Source organism: Neoarius graeffei, chromosome 3 (genome assembly GCF_027579695.1).
Source record: "Neoarius graeffei isolate fNeoGra1 chromosome 3, fNeoGra1.pri, whole genome shotgun sequence".
Taxonomy (NCBI): Eukaryota; Metazoa; Chordata; class Actinopteri; order Siluriformes; family Ariidae; genus Neoarius; species Neoarius graeffei.
In genome coordinates, this window is record NC_083571.1 from 120,289,583 (window position 1) to 120,312,231 (window position 22,649).

Genomic DNA, 22,649 nt, shown 5'->3' on the forward strand with positions numbered 1-22,649 from the left:
GGCTACAACTGTTGCATTCCTAATATCAAGCCCCTCTTGAACCAGAGACAATGTCAGAAGCATCTTACCTGGGCTAAGGAGAGAAAGAACTGGACTGTTGCTCAGTGGTCCAGAGTCCTCTTTTCAGATGAAAGTAAATTTTGCATTTCATTTGGAAATCAAGGTCCAATAGTCTGGAGGAAGAGTGGAGAGGAACAGAATCCAAGGTGTTTGAAGTCCAGTGTGAAGTTTGTGCAGTATGTGATGATTTGGGTTGCCATGTCATTTGCTGGTGTTGGTCCACTGTGTTTGTACTTGATAAAAGTCAATGCAGCATCTACCAGGAGATTTTAGAGCACTTCATGCTTCCATCTGCTTATGAGCTTTATGGAAATGCTGATTTCATTTTCCAGCAGGACTTAGCACCTGCCAACAGTGCCAAAACTTCTACCAAATGATTTTATGACCCTGATACTACTTGATTAGCCAGCCAACTTACCTGACCTGAACCCCAGAGAGAATCTATGGGCTATTGTCAAGAGGAAGATGAGAAACACCCGACCCAAAAATATAGACGATCTGAAGGCCACTATCAAAGCAACCTGGGCTTCAATAACACCTCAGCAGTGCCACAGGCTAATCACCTCCATGCCACGCCCCATTGATGCAGTAATTTATGGTAAAGGAGCCCCAACCAAGTACTGAGTTTATAAATGAACATACTTTTTGGAAGTTGGACATTTTCTGTATTGTAAATCCTTTTTTAGATTGATCTTAGGAAATATTCTAAAAATTTGAGATAGTAGATTTCTGATTTTCATGACCCATAATAAGTCAAGTCAAGTGTATTTTTATAGCATTTTTAACAATAGACATTGTCGCAAAGCAGCTTTATAGAATTTTAATGACTTAAAAAAAAGTCACAGTCCTTCCCACGCCATGTGGTGCATGGGGCGGCGCTGATCTCCATTTCCATAGCCCTTGGCCTCTCGCCTTTAAATGACTTTAAGCATGAGCCAATTTTATCCCTAATCTATCCCCAATGAGCAAGCCTGTGGCGACGATGGCAAGGAAAAACTCCCTCAGATGACATGAGGAAGAAATCTTGAGAGGAATCACACACAAAAGGGAACCCATCCTCATTTGGGTGATGATAGACAACATGATTATAACATTTTTAACAGTTTTAACATGAAGTCTATTTCATAGATGTTATAAATCTTCATTGATGGAAACTTGAGTGCAAAACTGTTCATGAAAACTGCAGTCCTAAAGTTAGCAAGTCAACTGTAGTCCTCAGCTGTAAAAGCATTACTAGAAGTGTCCAGAGTATCTTCCAAGTGTGACTTTCAACTGTCCATATGGAGCCATCCTCCACAGGAGTGATATGATGAGACTCCAGCCAGACATAGGGCACCAGGATGGATCAGGCAGGCCCAAGGAGCAGAAGAGGTTCAGTATCTCAATCTCAGGAATGACATGTAACTCAGAAGGACAGACAGAGAGAGGGGTGGGGTGGGGTGGGGGAAGCAAAAGAGAAAGAGAAAGAAAACAGGTTGTTAGGTATGCCTAATATCACCTGAGGAGGAGGAATGGAAGTGGAATTGTGGTGGGTGGGTGCAATGCTTGGGCCGGGGAACTAGGGGAGCTGTGATGCCAAGCAGCAGGAAGTGCCTGAGCTGTAAAGATGGCTGCCATATATAAACAGGAAGTGGAAGGTGCTGGGTCTCTTTTTTTGTGGTCTCCTTTTTGTGCAGGGGTAAGGTTGGTGGTGTACAGGTTTTTTTTTCTTTCTTTTGTTTGTCCAGGTGTGATGTGTGCCGTGTGTTAGGAACTTGGTGTGTGTTGCGACTGTTTGATCTGTTCAGATTTTACAGATTGGTTATGTAGACTGGTATCTTAGCTTCCGTTCTGTAGTTCTGTTGTATGTATGTAGGCAGTCGCAGTTTCAGAGCATGAGTGTTGCTGTGTGTGTGTGTGTGTGTGTGTGTGTGTGTGTGTGTGTGTGTGTGGTGTCAGTTTCATATTGGTTGTGTTTGTTTCTGTCCCAGGCAGGGTGGCCAACCTGTACTGGGACACTGTACGCCGCCAATCGCTTCAGCCAGCGGCCCAGCATAGATACCGGTTTGTGCAATATGTGGTAGTGGTTGATTTTTATTGTTACTGGTTTATGAACTCAATAAAATTAACTTAATAACTCTGTTTAGTACTATTTAAAAAACATTTAATTGTAGGGTTTTAAACTTGCTATTTGTGGGCCACTGGCTGTAGTAGGGGTCAGCTGCTCGCCACAGGTCTATTGTGTTTGTAATGGTTTTTTTTTATCCGTTTACCACAGAGCTATTGAGTGGGTTTTGTAGTGGGTTTTTACAACTAGATTGATGGACTTTTTTTTTTTTTTTTTTTTATTGCTGTGTGTAGTGCTATCCTGAAGGTGAGCAATGTCTCCCCCCTCCCAAACCCCTCTTCTGTTTCTATTGTGTAATCTTTTAATAGACCCCACATTATTTGCAAACGTGTCTTGTGCTTCTTTGGTGTTAAACAACATTGCTGGTGTCTTGACCCTGTTACATATTTGGTGTAGTCAGCAGGATTGGCATTAAAGTTGTTACACCATTGAAGATGTCTGAAAATCAGAACAAGGGAGGTGGGAGACCAAGAGCTTTTTCAATGCCATCTTTTTTTCCATGCATGATGCCTTGTTCTAGGTTCTCAGGGGGAAGAGGGGCAAATGACATCTCTTTTAAACAATGGAAATGTGATTTAGAAATGTGGTTTAGAATGTACGCCATACCTGTAGACAGCCAGCTTGACTGGGTAGTTAATTGCTTAGAGGGGGAAGTGAAGCAGGAGGTGGCCATTCTGCTTGATTCTGAGAGACACAGTTGCTAAAGTGTTTCAAAAGCTTCAAGATTTGTATGCTAGCCTTGCCTCTGCCTCAGTCACTCGCTCTCTGTTCTTCAATTGTAGGCAACACTCAGTGTAAGAGTTTTTGCCCTTTGCCTACAGGAGTGTTGGCAAAATATGATGGCCAATGATGCCAGAAATATCCTGAACCCAGATGTGCTGATGTGCGACCAGTTCATAGCTGGATTGTTTGATAATGGTCTGAAGAGGGACCTGAGGTTAAAGGTAACTTTAGATAACACTCTTAAGTTTTCAGATGTGAAGACCGAGGCCGTACTGCATGTGGGGTTAGAGGAAGATGGCTATGCTTATTGCAGGACAGTGAAGACTGCCTCACAAAAACAACCTTGGGATGATCTTCAGAGGCTCAAGGTGGAACTCAAAACAGAATTGTCCAAGGAAGTTGAGCTCCAAGTGACCAGTTTTTTTCAGACTCTCCTGCAGGGTTTTCGAGAAGAATTCCAGAAAGCCAGGCTGGAGGGAAGTCCACAGAGCCATGGCTTACTTCAGGTCCCACAAAGATCACGGGCCTATTCCCCAGGCCCAAGACACCAGAGGGCAGGACAACAACCTTGGCCACATGAGTGCGATGAACAAGGATGCCCTATTTGCTTTATTTGTAGAACTCCTGGTTATATTGCCCGCCAGTGCCCTAAGCAGAACCCACAGGCCAATTTTAAACTAGTGTGCCTTGCTGTTGAGGATCGAACAGCAGGCCTATTGGCAAAGGATCCTTCCCCACTCCCCAGGTCAAAAGAAAATTCATGTCCCATCCCTCCTCAAGCTGTATCTGTGGTAAACCCTGCACCTTTTTAAGTCAGCCTCTGACCTACACTGCATGAAAAGTGGGATTTCCGTCCCTGTAAATGCCTGCAAATCCTCGCAATTTTCAGCAGTTAACAGCAGTTTAACGGCCTGCGGCGTCCGCGTTTGCAGGCTGGAAAATTGTCGGGAGTGTACCACTGACGTAGGACTCGCGGGGTAGCCTATTTGCATATGAATAGCAGCAAAACCACGCGTGGTCCGAGAATTGCCTTGCTTGCCTCGAATTTCCTCACTCAGTATTGGATGAAAACACTACTTTTAAACCAAAGAAATCACTCGTGATTGGTTGGCAGATGCCACTAGGCCTAGGCTACTGGTCACCCTGGGTCATCATAACCACAACTTGTATATAAATATAGCTGTTGTGGTTATGATTAGCTATGATGCTGTATATTCATGTCATTGTTATCCTATCAATGACACATTTATTGAGGAAAGAAAATTTGCAAGGAACGTTGTATCAAAAAAGCTTTATTTTCAAAATCAGTAAGTACAAGACGTTAAATAAACAAAATGGCAGCATTCGGTCAAAGACAAACAGTAGTTGCCTATACATTCAGTGATAAATAGCCTAGTGCAAGAGATGTGCAGGATATAAAACTAAACAAAAACAAATAAGCGCCGTATTTTAGTCCTACAGCTCTGTGAAGTGCATGCTTGCGGTCTCTGATCTGTGGGGAGCAGGCGGCATCGGACCGACATGCAGTCATCTGTGGTGGGTTGCCCTGTACTTCAGATCTGCCTCAAGCCTTGATTGCAGCGTAGCACAAAGTTCGCTGAGCTCCGGGTTACGGGACGGCAGAGGCTTAACGATCCACCCAGACACCCCATCCACCACCCCATCTTCCTCATCTGACATCAGGTCTATGGTAGCACACTGCCATACATCCATCTCGTCCATAGCAAGGACACCTCGTCTTGCGTCAAACAGCTGTAAAAACGATCGATAAAGAGAATAAGTACTGAGCAATGCACTGCGTATGGACACAACACATGAAAAACACTGGAAAAAAAGTCACATTGACCAAAACTGAAAAATCTTACCCGCTTTCTTCTGGAGTGACTACGAGCCGACTTCTTCATTGCTTCTGCCTGCAACGAAAGATCAGGCTGCTGGTACCTGTAGCTCCTGTGTAAGGTTTCGTAATACGTCTTGCAGGCAGCTAGAAAAACAAATGAGAGTACGATTAACAATGTAGCAGTAGGCTAAGCTTAATAAGGGAAAGGAAGGGAAGTGTAGACAGAGAAAGGACAGTATAGGCTACCATAATATTTAGTGAAATAGTTGTTACTTACACACAATGTTGTCTTTGTCAGCATCATGAAGATTTGGATTTGTCGACAAAGCCCGCACTAAATAGCTTGTCACGGCTTCGTTATGAGGCGAAGTTAGTCTGTGAAAACAAGATGGCTACAGTTAGGATCAGGCTAGGATCTGCATCTATTAACATATCTCATACAGAATGAAAGCATATTCTTTAAATCTTACCCTTGTGCCAGCTCGTATCGCCTAGTGTTTCTCAGAGTTGTGAAGATGGCGTACTGTTTCCTGTGAAAAGAACAAAACGTTTTTAAGTCACTTGTCCCTCATAGCTAGCTACTGGCTACTTTTAGCTTGGGCTAGCTGCTATGTTTACTTTTAGGCTATTTACCTTAGCTAGCAGACACCGGACAAATTCTTACCGCAATCATGGGACTCTGCACCCGTCTTTTCTTCCTGGAGTTTGCATTTCCCCAAAGTTACGTCCCTCCAAAGCAGTCAATCTGTCTTCCACGGTGCTGAATCTGTCATCCATAGAGTTGAATCTGTCGGTTATGAACGTAGTCAGCTCTGCAATCTGACGAGACAACCCACTGAGCAGACAGCAGTTTTCTCTCGTCGGTCTGCAGACTTCCCGACACAGGTCCATCGTGTCCAGGCACAGGAGTCGACGGAGAGTAGAATGCGAGGCGCCGTCCAGCCATTGAAGATCACCAAGCAGCAAAAATCCAAGAAACCAAGAGAAAGTTCCGGAGCACATGAAAACTACCTGGTAAGCTATACCTGTTTATACTTTATGAGCCACGCCCATGACCGCCTGGTCCAATCACATGCAAGGTTATTGTTATACATGCTCACATGTTTGTGATATAAACCATTTTGGATTGTGCATCAGTTCAATTGAGAGATGGAAGTCTCAAGACCTCGGAAAAGACCTCAGCGCTTTTGTGAGCATTGCAACACTGAACTCACTCATACACATTATTATGCTCACAAAGCTCTATTTCAAAAATGGAGTTTGGGAGAAAACATCTAAAAGGACTCGGTCAGATAACGCTCGGAGCCTGCTGCTGTCCAGTCATGACCAAACTGGCAAGAGTTATGTAGGCCTACCGTTGATGTGTAACAACCTTGAAGATAACTCTGGAATTCAAGAGACTGATGAGCATGACTCCCAGGACCTTGGAAAAGAGGTGATGGAAGAAGAAGCCGAAGAAGTGCATCCAGCAACTGACTCTTCAGACAATGGTAAGCACCACAATGAAACGTACACCTGTAGAGCTGTGGGCTAAATTTTAATACTTAGGCTATTATATACTAATATCACATTATAGGCCTAGACTTTGCTACTCAGAAAATGTAGTGAACTAAGCTAAAAATAAAATACAGCCATGCTACTCAAAAATGTAGTTAAACTAGTAGTTTTTCTACTACTGCCCGACACTGCTTTAATATACATCTGATAAATGTCAAAATTGTACAATGTGATCATTGGAATGTTGGCAAACTGAATGTTTGTAAGCAATAAAGGAATCAACAATGCATAACTGTAACCTATGTCCTGGTATGTTTTCCAGAAGAAATGGCAGATGACCAGAGCATTAATCTTTTCCTCGAATCCAGCAATTCAGAGTCAGTGGAAGATGAAGACATCTCCTGTTACATGGTAAGCATTACATTATTTTTGAATATACAAGTATGAAGTTCCTGCTTACTGACTGAATTAAACAATTCAATTAAGTAATTTCAAGATTCCCCTGAAATAAACACAGAGGCCACAGATTAGGCTTCTTTTAACAGCAGTTTGAGATGCATATTTTTATTTTATTTTTTTTTAACTATAGTTTCAATCTTTTCATACTCAAATGGTCATGTTAACGATGGCCTATTCACTCTGCCATGGACACATTCATGCACGGACTGTGGTCATTTGACTGGTCTCATACTAAAATGGCTATGCTAATGATGGCCTATTCACTCTGACATGGACACATTCATGCACTGAGTATGGTCGTTTGAGGTGTTGAATGTGGGCATTTGCATGCATTGTAATTTATTGCATGGATATGAATTTAAATGTGTTTTACATTTGCATAGGATGAGTATGTGACTGAAGAGGGGGGGGGAAAGCCTTGCTGAGGAGCAGCATGAAGCCTGTCCAGACATAGAAGATGGAGAGGGGCATGGAAGTGATCAGTCCAGAAGTGAAAAACCAGAAGACTTGTTGATGAAACTTCTGGCCATGATGCTTTTGTCATGGCAATCAACCTTCAAGATTTCTGATAACGCCATCACATCGCTTCTTCTGTGCATCAAACAGTTTGTGTGGATACTTGGAAATGTGTTAATTCCCTCACTGCCTTTTCCAGCAATATTCCAAAGACTTTATTCTCATTGAGGAAATGGACTGGTATCCTCCGTGACAACTTCATACAGTACGTGGCTTGTCCAAAATGTATGGCGGTATACATGCTCACTGACACCTACGACCTCAGATGGGATGGCACAAAGGTATGCAAGACTTGTGGCCACATCAAATTCTACAATCACCCACAACAGAGGTCTGCATTACGAAAAGTGTGGCTCTGTCTTGCTAAGAAAGGCAACATATTCAACCGGTAAAGAGTATGTCCATCCAATACATTCTTACTGTTACAAGAGTGTTGTGCAGTCTCTGGAAGGACTTGTTAAAAGACCTGGATTTGCAGAGAAATGAGAAGCATGGCGAAAGTGGAAAATACCTGAGGGTGTGTTAGGAGACGTGTATGATGGACAAGTATGGCAGGATTACCAGTATGTGAATGGAGAGCCTTTTTTTAGCAGAGCCAAATAATTTGGTATTGATGCTGAATGTGGACTGGCTCCAACCTTTCAAAGATGCACCATATTCAGTTGGAGCAATCTACTTGGTCATTTTGAATTTACCTCGTGAAGACCTTTAAAATAAAGAAGAAAATATAATGCTTGTTGGACTAATACCAGGACCAAAAGAGCCATCACTACACAAACGCTTTCTTAGACCCCTTGGTTGATGAGCTTCAAGGACTTTGGCATGGGATGATTCTGGAAGACTGCTCTTTCTTGGGACATCAGGTTTACAGGGCAGCTCTGCTTTGTCTGTCTTTCATCAGATATCCCAGCAACTTGAAAATGTGGAGGCTTTGTTGGACATGGAGCATACAGAGGATGCCACAAATGTTTGAAGACGTTCAGCAAGACAGGATTTGGTGAAAAAATGGTCAAATCCTGAGTAGTCCAGTCTTTGTGGGAGCCACGCACGTCAAAGGATCATATACACTATGCTGGATTATTCAAATGTGCAAAGACGAAGGCAGAACAGAAAACAATTGAACACAAGTATGGAGCTAGATGGTCAGAACTTTTTCGCTTGAGTTATCATGATGCCATCAGATTTGTCATAGATCCAATGCACAACCTTCTCCTTGGTACGGCAAGACATGTGTTCAGACTGTGGACAGAACTAGGAATTTTAACAACAAAAAATCTTGGTGAACTTCAAGCTAGAGTGGAGAACATCAAAGTACCTCAAGAGGTTGGAAGAATTCCCTTACGGATTTCATCTGGCTTTACAGGATTTACAGCAGATCAGTGGAAAAACTGGACCACCGTTTACTCACTATTTTGTCTGAAGGGACTTATCAACAACAGACACTACGACATGTAGTTTGACTTTGTGCAGGCTTGTATCATACTGTGCTCCAGAGTCATATCCATTCATAAACTGGAAGAAGCAGATGGATACCTGCAGAAATTTGTCAAAATTTGTTGAACTGTTTGGCCTGTTGCACTGCACCCCCAACATGCATCTACATCTCCATTTGAAAGGGTGCATGTTGGATTATGGACCAGTTTATTCATTTTGGTGCTTTTCATTTGAGCATTTTAATGGAATAATGGGAAAGTTTAACAATGGGACAATTGAAGTCCAGATTATGAGGCAATTTCAGCAGAGTCAACAGCTTCATATGCCATGGAAATGTGAGTATGGTGCTGAATTTGACAGTATTTTAGGAAGACAAATGGTTGGGACTTTGTCATGCAATGACACAGCTGATATGCTTTGTGAGGCAGAGTTATTTGGTACCAGCAGAAAGACTTCTCTTGGAAAACTGTACAGTGGTGCCTTGGTCTCCATTTCACCAGACAATCTTGGATGAACCTGACAGACATGCAAGGTTGGCAATGTATCATCAGATGTACCCTTGTATCACTGATGATGACTGTTTTGCCATGACATGCAAACGGGTAATATATCTGAATGCAACTTACTCAATCGATGGATCTAGAGTAGAAATGTCAGCATGCAGTGGTGCTTGAAAGTTTGTGAACCCTTTAGAATTTTCTATATTTCTGCATAAATATGACCTAAAACATCAGATTTTCACACAAGTCCTAAAAGTAGATGAAGAGAACCCAGTTAAACAAATGAGACAAAAATATTAGACTTGGTCATTTATTTATTGAGGAAAATGATCCAACATTGCATATCTGTGAGTGGCAAAAGTATGTGAACCTTTTGCTTTCAGTATCTGGTGTGACCCCCTTGTGCAGCAATAACTGCAACTAAACATTTCTGGTAACTGTTGATCAGTCCTGCACACTGGCTTGGAGGAATTTCAGCTCATTCCTCCATACAGAACAGCTTCAACTCTGGGATGTTGGTGGGTTTCCTCACATGAACTGCTTGCTTCAGGTCCTTCCACAACATTTCGATTGGATTAAGGTCAGGACTTTGACTTGGCCATTCCAAAACATTAACTTTATTCTTCTTTAACCATTCTTTGGTAGAATGACTTGTGTGCTTAGGGTCGTTGTCTTGCTGCATGACCCACCTTCTCTTGAGATTCAGTTCATGGACAGATGTCCTGACATTTTCCTTTAGAATTCGCTGGTATAATTCAGAATTCATTGTTTCACCAATGATGGCAAGACGTTCTGGCCCAGATGCAGCAAAACAGGCCCAAACCATGATACTATCACCACCATGTTTCACAGATGGGATAAGGTTCTTATGCTGGAATGCAGTGTTTTCCTTTCTCCAAACATAACACTTCTCATTTGAACCAAAATCTTCTATTTTGGTCTCATCCATCCAGAAAACATTTTTCCAATAGCCTTCTGGCTTGTCCACATGATCTTTAGCAAACTGCAGACAAGCAGCAACGTTCTTTTTGGAGAGCAGTCTCTTTCTCCTTGCAACCCTGCCATGCACACCATTGTTCAGTGTTCTCTGGATGGTGGACTCATGAACATTCACATTAGCCAGTGTGAGACAGGTCTTCAGTTGCTTAAAAGTTACCCTGGGGTCATTTGTGACCTTGTCGACTATTACACGCCTTGTTCTTGGAGTGATCTTTGGTTGACCACTCCTACGGAGGGTAACAATGGTCTTGAATTTCCTTCATTTGTACACAGTCTGTCTGACTGTGGATTGGTGGAGTCCAAACTCTTTAGAGATGGTTTTGTAACCTTTTCCAGCCTGATGAGCATCAACAACGCTTTTTCTGAGGTCCTCAGAAATCTCCTTTGTTCGTGCCATGATACACTTCCACAAACGTGTTGTGAAGATCAGACTTTGATAGATCCCTGTTCTTTAAATAAAACAGGGTGCCCATTCACACCTGATTTGTCATCCCACTGATTGAAAACAGCTGACTCTAATTTCACCTTCAAATTAACTGCTAATCCTAGAAGTTCACATACTTTTGCCACTCAGATACGTAATATTGGATCATTTTCCTCAATAAATAAATGGCCAAGTATAATATTTTTGTCTCATTTGTTTAACTGGGTTCTCTTTATCTACTTTTAAGACTTGTGTGAAAATCTGATGATGTTTTAGGTCATATTTATGCAGAAATATAGAAAATTCTAAAGGGTTCACAAACTTTCAAGCACCACTGTATGTATGTACTAAGTGGTGTGGAAACACAAACAGTTTTGAGGAACCCATCCTTGACCCTCTAGCAGAACTACGACCAGCCATTATAAAGCAGTTTATAGTTGTTAATGTCGCATCAAAGGGAACTAAATTCAAACGTTCTTGCACAAGTTTCCTGGCTACACCCCCATCCGGACAGACATTTTTATGGAAAGCCAGTAGAGGTTTGGAGCTTGCAGGGAACAGACACATCATACCCAGCATCATTTCTGCCTGTTGAGCGCATTCTGGGAGATGTGTGGTTAACACATCCACTGTGCAGTTAAGCAAGACCAAATAAAGTCACTGTAGTCATGCCACTGTGCACTGTGGTTGAGCTCTAGGAGTCTCTGGCTCTGCCTGTCCACTTCTGGAGTGAGAAAGCTGCTGTATTGTGTGCTGGATTGAGTTTCACTGTTTTTGTACAGGTTTTGTACTGTTGCTATTATTGATAGACATATACCCTTGGCTGCTACTTTCACAGTACACTGTTGAAACACATTATTGTCACGTTCATGTGTTATTTTTAGTACTAGTAAAAGGTTTTTCATCTCACTGTGTACCATGTATGGCTGAAATGACAATAAACCAATTTGACTTGTGTGCAGCAACTCAGTTTTAAAAAGCTTACAATTCTTACAATTAAGTTAATACCTTTTAGAAAAATGTTACCTGGGAACTCCCCCTGCTATCCTGATTTGCATTTGTATAGCCTTCCCTAGGCTTAGGGGAAGGGGGGGGGGGTCATTGGGGGGCAACTGCCAAAGCAAGTTACATGTCCATTTCTGACAATTCACGGCAGTTTTCAGTGTTGCCTGTAAATTGTCATAAACCTGAAATTCCACAGAAATCTACAGTCCTGTTTGCTCCCATAAATCCCACTTTTCATGCAGTGCTAATTGTCGCCCTTTCACCTATACGCAAGTCCCTTGTGACACTGCTTATACCAACACCTACCCACTGCAAGTTCTCTGCCATTGCATGTAGCCAACTCCATGGTGCCAAATGCCACTTCAAGCATCAGACTGCCCCCTTGTGGCCTTGTTGGGGAATGCCCTATGATCCAGGTGTCTATGGATGGAGTTGACGTCTCATGCTTGCTGGATACTGGCTCCCACGTATCCATGATGCATCAGAACTGGTTTGAAGAGCATTTTGGGAAGGATGGTCAACGGCTAAAGAGTCCAACCTCCTGGATAAAGCTGAGAGCAGCCAATGGCAGGGAGATCCCGTACTGGGGGTATCTAACACTTCAGGTAGATGTAGCTGGTGTGAACCTAGTAAATGTGGGGGTAATTGTGGTCAAAGATTCTTGTCTGACAGTTCCTGCATTAGTGGGGATGAATATTATTAAGGAAGTGTGGCAAGTCTTGTTCCAGAATATTGCTCCCTGTGAGGTCAAGGACCAGCCATCCATGAATACTCTAAGGAAGGTTATGTGGAAGAAGGCCATGCACATCTGCCAAAAGGAGCATCACTTTGTATCACCAGAGGGGTTCATGGGCTATGCACGCCTGGCAAGTAGACACCTTGTGACCATAATCTTGAGGTGCTACTGAATTGTAAAGCTAGAAGCGGGTCGTGTGGCCAAAGTTATGAAGCTCTTATGGAGCCATTGCCTATTCGAGACGGACTGTTGGTGGCCTGTTCCTTGGTGACTGTGAAAAGTGGCCAAATGCAGGTGCGTGTTCGAAACGTCAGTAATACACCACTGGCAGTATACCCATATCAGAAGTTGGGAGAATTGCTGGCATTAGATGTGTGTGAGGTGTTCGATGACGGTCCTGACTTGCAGTTGATCCCAGATGAAACCAGTGGGGTGCCAGTAAATACTGTAGGAACAGGCAGTGTAAACACCTACCCACCACCTGGGTTTGATCTAAAAGGGGTTCCATTGTTGGTTGAACAAAATAAGCTGGTGACACTGTTGACCAAATATCAATCTGTATGGTGAAAATCTGTATGGTGAAGTCAGAGCTTTGTTGAAACAGATGTTGGATGCCGATGTAATCAGACCAAGTCCATGGTCCTCCCCTATAGTGCTAGTGCGAAAGATGGATGGTTCCATTCGCGTTTGTGTGGACTACAGGCAGCTGAACCAAGTCACTAGGAAGGACTCGTATCCACTGCCTCAGGTGGAGGAAGCACTGGCCAGCTTAAAGAAGGCTTGCTGGTACTCAACCTGGGATCTTGTGTCTGGTTACTGGCAAGTCAAAATGCATGATAAGGACAAGACTGCATTCACAACCCCCATGGGGCTATTTGAGTTCCAGCGAATGCCGTTCGGGTTGTGCAATGCCCCAGCCAGCTTCCAGTGCTTAATGGAGAGTTGCTTGGAAGAGCAAAACTATCAATCATTACTGATCTATTTGGATGATGATTGTTTTTGCTGCAGACTTTGATACCCACCTTGATCATCTTGATTTTGTCTTTTCTCGCCTTTCCCAGCGGGATTTAAAGTTGAAACCAGAAAAATGCAAGCTTTTACGTAATAGCATCCAATACCTGGGTCATGTGGTATCTGATGCTGGCATAGCTCCAGACCCTGAGAAAGTGCTGGTTGTTCAGCAGTGGAAGGTACCAAGTTCCCCAACAGAGCTATGAGCATTTCTTGGCCTGGCTGGGTATTATCGCAGGTTTGTTAAGGGATTTTCACAAAAAGCAGCACCACTGCATAAGCTATTGGGGGGACATCCTACAAAGAAACCTAAATCTAGAGCTTCATGCCCTCCCTGGAATTGGTCCAATGAATGTGAAACAGCATTTTTGTCTTTAAAACAAGGTCTCATGCAGGTACCAGTCTTAGCCTTTGCAAATTTCACACTACCCTTTTTGCTCTACACTGATGCAAGCCATCAAGGCTTGGGGGCAGTGTTCTCACAGATACAGGATGGGCAGGAAAAGGTAATTGCTTATGCCAGCAGGGGTCTCCAGGGTGCAGAATGCAATGATGCTAATTATAGCTCTTTCAAGTTAGAACTACTAGCCCTTAAATGGGCCATCACTGAAAAGTTTCATGAGTATCTCCTTGGCTCAGACTTCACGGTATATACTGATAGCAATCCACTTGCACATCTGGCTACAGCACGATTAGGGGCGGTGGAGCAATGTTGGGTGGCTTGGCTGGCTAGTTATAGGTTCCAAGTCAAACACCACTCTGGCAGATCAATGTAAATGCTGATGTTCTGTCCCGATATCCAGTAGGTGCTGCGGTGGTGCCAGATGATGGCGTGGAGGTTCCAGGGTTCCAAGAGGTTACCGTTGAAGTGGTGCAAGCTTGCTTCTTGGGATCTTGTTCAGAAGGGGCTATAACACCAGCAGAAGACCAGCCACTGTCTGGGGGTACCAGGATGGGACAGAACTGGACAGTAGAAAGGTGGGCGGAAGTACAACAGCAAGACCCTGTAATCTTGTGTGTGTTGTGGTTCCTGCAGATAAAAAGGTTGTTGCGGGCTCCTGAATGACAACGTGAGGGCCCCAAAGTACTGAGACTGCTGAGAGAGATGCCCTGTCTGCAGTTGCGAGAAGGAATTCTGTATTGGTGTATCCAAGATCCAAACACCAACATGTTGTGCTATCAACTTCTGTTCCCTCAAAGTCTACAGAGGGAGGCTTTCACCTGTTGTCATGAGAAGATGGGACATTTTGCTGTTGAAAAGACTCTGAAAACACTGCAGACAAACTACTACTGGCATTATATGGCCACAGATGTCCAGAGATGGTGCTCAGAATGTCAAGCATGCACCCTTAGGAGAAGGCCTGGTATGTCAGCTGCTGGGTTGACCCCTGTTGTGGCCTCTTACCCTCTTGAAATTGTCACCATGGACTTTCTGTCCCTTGAAGCAGCAGTAGGGGGCTTTCAAAATATTATGGTGTTGACTGACCACCAAGTTTGCATGGGCAGCAGCCACCTGAGACCAAACTGCTGCAACTACAGTGAGAGTGATGTGGCAGCAGGTCATACAGTACTTTGGCTGTCCGTCCCAGTTTCACTCAGACCAGGGTCCAAACTTTGAGGCAGCAGTGGTGAAGCAGCTCTGTGATCAATACGGCTGTAAAGAGTCATACCACCCCTTACCACCCAGAGGGTAACGGTCTCACAGAACGTTTCAACTGCACCCTACTGAGCATGCTGGGAACTCTAGTGGAGGAAAAGAAACACAGGTGGGCTGACTACTTACCGGAAATGCTGCATGCTTATAATAACATTGTCCACAGCTCCACAGGGTATACACCATCCTGCCGGCATGTCAGGACCCCCCTGGATGTGATGTTGGGACACCCTGTGGATCAACAGCATACTGTGGAGGAGTGGGTGAGAAGACATCACGAGCGCCTGCATTATGCCTACAGAAGAGCTGGTGAGTTGACTGTAGGGGCAGGGCAGCATCAAAAGAAACATGATCAACATCTTGGGCCTTTAATGGTGGGAGAAAGGGTGTTGGTGCGTAATGTTGGTCCCAAGGGACAAGGTAAACTGGCTAATTTCTGGCATAATATGCCGTATGTGGTGATTAAACAACCAAACATAAACAGAATTGTCAATGTCATTAAACCTGAAAAGGGGGGTGGGAAAGAAAGGGTGTTGCATAGAAAGTTGCTTCAGCCTTGTCCTCTGATTTTATAGGCTCCCGTTGAAGCTGGAGCAGCAGATGGACCTGGACCACCAACTCCTTGGCTGTCCCCAATGACCCGGTGGCTATCGCCTTTGACAACTTGCACTCCCTCTGTAAGACCGTCTGAGGAAGACAGGGCCACCTCTGATACTGAAGGACCACGTCGGTCACATCGTACCACCAAAGGCATTCCACCAGAACGATATGGGGATGCTTGAGGCCAGCCCAAGGATGGACTGAGGAAAAGTGGAGGGGGGTGTAAGAGAATGGACTGTTTGTGGTGGGTGGGTGCAATGCTTGGGCCGGGGCACTAGGGGAGCTGTGATGCTGAGCAGCAGGAAGTGCCTGAGCTGTAACAATGGCTGCCATATATAAATGGAAGTGGAAGGTGCTGGGTCTCCCCCCCCCCCCCTTTTGTTTGTCCAGGTGTGCTGTGTGTTAGAAACTTGGTGTGTGTTGCGACTGTTTGACCTGTTCAGATTTTACAGATTGGTTGTGTAGACTGGTATCTTAGCCTCCATTCTATAGTTTTGTTGTATGTAGGCAGTCGCAGTTTCAGAACGTGAGTGTTGCTGTGTGTGTGGTGTCAGTTTCATATTGGTTGTTTGTTTCTGTCCCAGGCAGGGTGGCCAACCTGTACTGGGACACTGTATGCCACCAATTGCTTCAGCCAGCGGCCCAGCATAGATACTGGTTTGTGCAATATGTGGTAGTGTGTGGTGTGTGTTTTTTTTTTTTGTTACTGGTTTATGAACTCAATAAAATTAACTCTGTTTAGTACTATTTTAAAAACATTTAATTGTAGGGTTTTAAACTTGCTATTTGTGGGCCACTGGCTGTAGTAGGGGTCAGCTGCTCGCCACAGGTCTATTGTTTGTAAGGTTTTTTTTATCCATTCACCACAGAGCTATTGAGTTTATGTAGTGGGTTTTTACAACTAGATTGGACTGTGGTTTTTTTTTTTTTTTTTTTTTTTGATTGCGGTGTGTGTAGTGCTATCCTGAAGGTGAGCAGCTGTCTCCCCCCCCCCCAACCCCTCTTCTGTTTCTATTGTGTAAGCTTTTAATAAACCCCACATTATTTGCAAACGTGTCTTGGTCATCTTTGGTGTTTAAACAACATTGCTGGTGTCTTGACCCTGTTACAGGGACAGTGTACATTTTATACTGAGCACAAGCAGGGACTCTGGCAAAACTAACTGACAGCATAACTAAAAGGGGAGAGCCAGCAGTTGGCACAGGCATGAGGGAGCCCTGGGACATAAAGCAGCAGCCACTACACAGTCAACAAACTTGAGTGAGCAAGCGAGTGGGGGACTGAGCATCCATACATCCCAGTTTACCAAAGACTGTCTGAGGACCCTCCAGATCTACTCCTTTACCTCATAAACACCATTAACAAAAGGCTTGACTAAACAGATGTTTTCAGCCTAGACTTGAATGCTGAGACGGTCTGATTCCTGAACACTATGTGGAAGGCTGTTCCATAACTGTGGGGCTTTGTAAGAAAAGGCTCTGCCCCTGATGTAGCCTTCACTATATGAGGTACCAGCAGATAGCCTGCACCTTTAGATCTAAGTAGATGTGGCGGGTCATAAAGGACTAAAAGTTGGCTCAGGTACTGTGGTGCGAGACCATTCACTGCTTTAAAGATCAATAGTAGTATTTTATAAATAATACAAAATTTAATTGGGAGCCAATGCAGTGTGGATAAGACAGGGGTGATGTGGTCATATTTTCTAGTACTAGTAAGAACTCTTGCTGCTGCATTTCAAACTAACTGGAGCTTGTTTATGCATTTAATGGAACATCCAGACAGTAAGGCATTACAATAATCCAACCTGGAGGTAACAAAAGCATGAACTAGTTTTTCTGCGTCATGTAGGGGCCTTAAATTTCTTATCTGAGCAATATTTCTGAGATGAAAGAAAGCTATCTGGGTAATGTTATAAATGTGAGTTTCAAATGAAAGACTGGGGTCAATAATCACTCCGAGGTCTTTTACTGCTGCACGTGAAGAAACAGAAAGGCCATCCAGTGTTGCTGTGTCATTAGAAAACCTGCTTCTTGCTGCATGTTGTACAAGTACTTTAATCTTGTCAGAGTTAAGCAGAAGGACCTTAATAAGCATCCAGTGTCTAACGTCCTTTACACATTCCTCAATTCTATTAAGCTGGTGTCTCTCATCTGGTTTTGCAGAAACAACTGTGTGAAATCAGCATAACAGTGGAAACTAATACCATGCTTAGGAACAATATCACCCAGAGGTAACGTTGTAGCAGTTCGTAGGAGGGAGAGGAGCACAGAAAGACGGCAGGCCAGAATAAAGTTCAATAACTTGTTTATTTTGCTCTTTTCAGATGCAAAAATCACTCTCTCAGCCATGTACACACACAAGTCTGGCTGGGGAGAGTGAGCTCTCTTCCTCTGCGCTCTCTCTCTCTCTTTATATAGGGCGCGGTCACTGGGAAGATACACAAACACAGGTTAATTGATGTCAGGTGTAGTGATTCTGCCACTTACCTTCCCTGACTCTGCCCTCCGGTCACAGACCGGTGCTTGACCACACCCCTGCTGCCACACATGTATAAAGAAAAAAGCAATGGGCCTAAGACAAAACCTTGTGGAACACCAAACTTTACTTCACTATGTTGAGAAACATCACTATTTACATCAACATACTGATAGCGATCAGTTAAATAAGAGCTGAGCCAGGAGAGGGCCGTTCCCTTAACTCCCACAACATTTTCTAGTCTATCCAGAAGAATGGAATGATCAATGGTATCAAATGCTGCACTAAGGTCAAGCAACACAAACAGCAAGACATAGCCCTGATCAGACGCCAACAGTAGGTCATTTACTACTTTAACCAGAGCTGTCTCTGTGCTCTGATGAGGTCTAAATCCTGACTGATACATTTCATGGATGTTATTCCTATGTAAATATGAGCATAACTGCTGTGCCACAGCTTTTTCTAGGATCTTGGAGAGAAAGGGGAGGTTTGATATTGGCTGATAATTGGACAGCTGACCAGGATCAAGATCAGGTTTTTTAATCAGGGGTTTGATAACTGCAAGTTTAATGGATTTGGGTACATAGCCGATCCTAAGAGAATAATTAATTATTTTTAGAAGCGGTTCAATTTCTTCAGGTATTATCTGTTTGAATAGAAATGTAGGTAAGGAATCTAGTACACAATTTGAGGATTTTGATGCAGAGATTAATGAAAGTAGTTCGATTTCTCTAAGGGGAGTAAAACATTCTAATTGCTAATCTGATACAGTTATATTGTTAACTACATGGTTACTTAAATTGTCAGTTAAATTGTCTGACCTTAAATTAGTAGTTTGAATTTTTTGTTGGATATTTTCAATTTTGTCATTGAGAAAATTCACGAAGTCATTGCTACTACATACTGCAGGTGTGCATGTGTCGATAGTGGACTTATTCCTGGTTAATTTTGCTACAGTATTAAATAGGAATCAAGGATTATTTTTGTTATCTTCTGTTAGGGAGGAGAGATATGTTGATCTAGCAGCACTAAGAGCATTTCTATAATTCAGGAAGCTCTTCTTCCAAGATAATTTGAATGATACCAATTTTGTTTGATGCCATTTATATTCCAATTTTCGAGTGGTCTGTTTTAATGTTCGAGTGTCATCATTATACCAGGGTGCTAATTTTTTGTCTCTGACCATTTTCCTTTTAAGAGGAGCTACATTATCTAAAGTATGGCGGAACATTGACTCTAAGCATTCAGTTGCCTGATCAAGTTCTGCAGGTGCTGACAGTGACCCAATTAAAGTTGATAACTCTGGGAGATCATTTATAAAGCTCTGTGCAGTAGTTGACATGAATGTACATTTATCAATACAATCGCGTGGTGAGGTGCATATATTATTACTCAGACATATTTTGAATGAGATGAGATAATGATCTGAGATAACTTCAGACTGTGGAAGTGTGACTATATTTTCTACATTTAAACCAAATGTTAGTATTAGATCGAGAGTGTGACCACCATTATGGGTTGGTCCTATGACATTCTGATTAACCCCTACTGAATCTAAAATGGACATGAATGCTGTTTTCAAAGGGTCTTCTGGGTGATCAAAGTGAATGTTAAAATCTCCAACAACTAAAGCTTTGTCTAAGGAAATAACCAGATCTGAGATAAAATCTGCAAATTCAGAAAGAAACTCAGAATATGGCCCCGGGGGCCTGTAAATAATAAATAATGGAATTAACTGGGTCGACTTATTTTTCAAGGCTACATACATTATATTAGTATGAAGAACTTCAGTTGTATTAAATTTATAACCAGGTTTTTGTGTTACACCTACATAATCATTATAAATAACTGTGATGCATCTTCCTCTGACAGTTAGACAAGGCTGGTCTATATAACTGCATACATGTCAACCCCTTTGGGCATCCACCTGTAGTATCAGAGGAAGAAATCCATAAAATGAACATAAAATCCTTATAGCCTTCGAATCGCACCAAACTTAATAAATAAATAAGTAAATATAACTTGCCTGAGAACTTCATCCAGCATGTCGAAAATCGCCTCGCCCATGCCAGTATTGCACACGGGCATGTCTATGATTCTTGACTTTGCCCCTCTGTTTATGTTGAAGTCACTTGTCCATCTTTTTGTCATTGGATTCGTCGATCATCAAGGAAAATGTAGTTAGTTTTTTTTTCTTTTTTATCAGACATCTAATTTTTGGGTTTGTTTACCTGACATGTTTCGACGTACAACTTCCGTCTTCCTCAGAGTGTCACCGGATGTTAATTGGTGACGCATCTTTTATCAGCTGCTGTTTCTGAAGGCGTGGCCTTCCTGTCTGGTTTGACAGGTCGGTCACGCCTTATACTGTCTGTTCGTCCCCTGCAAGATGTCACTCCAGGTATGGGAGAGCATGTATGCTCCCTCATCCCGGTTGATGGTCCTCGGGCTTCGCTTACGGATCTCCATGGCCTCCCTGATCCAGCGCTGATGTTTGTTATCTTCTGTGCGGATGACTCTGGCATTCCCCCAGTCCATAATGTGATTTTCCCTTTTACAGTGATCTGTTATAGCTGACTTATAATTTTCCTGTTGTGCCTTTTCTTTTATTGTTCGGGTTTGTCTTGTAGCTGTCTCCTTTTCGCACTCTTTCTTATGTTCATGTTTTCTTGTGTTGAAACTCCTTCCTGTCTCCCCAATATAAGTTTTATTGCATAATTTACATGGAATCTCATATATGGTGTTGCATCTGTTGTCCGGATGTATTCTGTCTTTGGGATGAACCAGGATCTGACGGAGTGTTGTGTGTGGTTTGACAGGTGTGTTAATGTTGTGTTTCCTCATTACTCTTTGAATGCGTTCAGTTATTCCCCTGATGTATGGTAATGTAACTACTCCCCTGTGTTCTTGTTTGTTAGTTTGTTTTTTCTCTTTCTTCTGTGTTTTGTTGTTCTTAACCTGTTCCACCCCTTTGGATATTGCCCATTGTGGATATTGACATGCCTTCAGTGCGTGTTGTATATGTTGTTCCTCCTGTTCTTTGTCCTGTGGATCTGTAATTATTGCTGTGCGTTCATGTAATGTTCTAACTACGGATATTTTGTGCATTATGGGGTGTTCGGAAGTCCAGTTTAAATATTGGTCGGTATGTGTGGGTTTTCTGTGTACTTTTATTTTGATGTCCCCATCTTCTGTGTGATGTATTTTTAAATCCAAAAATGCTATCGACTGCTCCGTTTCTTCTTCATGTGTGAATTTTATATTGCCGGTATTGTCTATGGTGTTGAGATGGTCGGTGAGTTGTTGAGTGTGTCCTCTCTTTACTTTTTCCAATATGTCGTCCACATACCGTTTCCAGAGTGTTGGTCTGTATTCCGCTGGTATTGTAGTGAGTGCTTTCTGCTCCAGATCCTCCATGAAAAAACCGCACATGATGGCTGATAGTGGGTCTCCCATGGCAAAACCTTCCTTCTGTCTGTAGATTGTATTCCTGAACTGAAAGTATGTGGACGTGGCGATGAATTGAAGGAGCTGAGTGATGTCTTGTACGGTGAGGTTTGTGCGTTTCTTGAGCGTCCTGTCTGTTTTTAATTTGTCTTGTACTATCTGTATGGTGGCTTCCGTGGGTGTTCTGGTGAAAAGAGATATGACATCATGTGAAATGAAAGCTTCATCTTGCTGCATTTTGATGTTTTTTAGTTCTTCTGCCAGATGTTTTGAATTTTTGCAGTGTTGGTCTGTGAGTCCTAGTAATGGTTTAATTATTTCGGTGAGTCCTTTTGATAAGTTGTATGTGACTGAACCAATGCTATCTACTATGGGGCGTAATGGTGTTCCTGGTTTGTGTATTTTTGGTGTACCGTAAATCCTGGGGATGACATTGGCTGTGGGTACTAAATGATTGTAATCCTGCTTATCTATTTTATTTTCATTGAGTAGTGGTTTTAGTAGTGCTTTAAGTTTCTTTTTCTTGTCTTCTGTTGGGTCTTTTTTTAATATTTCAAATGCATTGTCGCTGAGTAATTCATTCATTTTTCGTTCATATTCATCAGTGTCCATAATAACTGTTGTTCTGCCTTTATCTGCTGGGAGGATTGTGATATCTTTATTTTTAGCTAATGTTCTCATGGCTTTGGCTTCCTGTTTTGTGATGTTACTGGGTGGTGGTTTGGCCGTTTTCAATATACCAGCTATTGCGTTTCTTAGTGCTGCTTTTTGTCCGTGATCCTGTATTTTCTCACATGCTAATTCAGTTGCCAGAATGAATTCGTCATGTGGTATGTTGTTCGGTGTGACAGCGTAGTTGAGTCCTTTTGCTAGTATACTGCGTTCTGCTTGTGAGAGTTTGTACCTTGATATGTTATGAATCCATTTGTCGTTGATGTGTGCGTGCTCCGGTTCTGCCTTCTTTTTCTGTGCGATGAGTTTGTCCAGTTTTCGTATTTGTCGGGTTTTTGTCTCTGTGAATTCCTGTTCGTGTATGTCTGCCAAGTGTCCGTGTATTGCTATTTCCATTTCCTTGTTCTGGGGAAACCGGTGTTTGAAAGTTTCCGTCTCCCTGTGTAGTTCGCTGTTGATGTTATTTAGTTTATCCGTTGTGCACCGTATC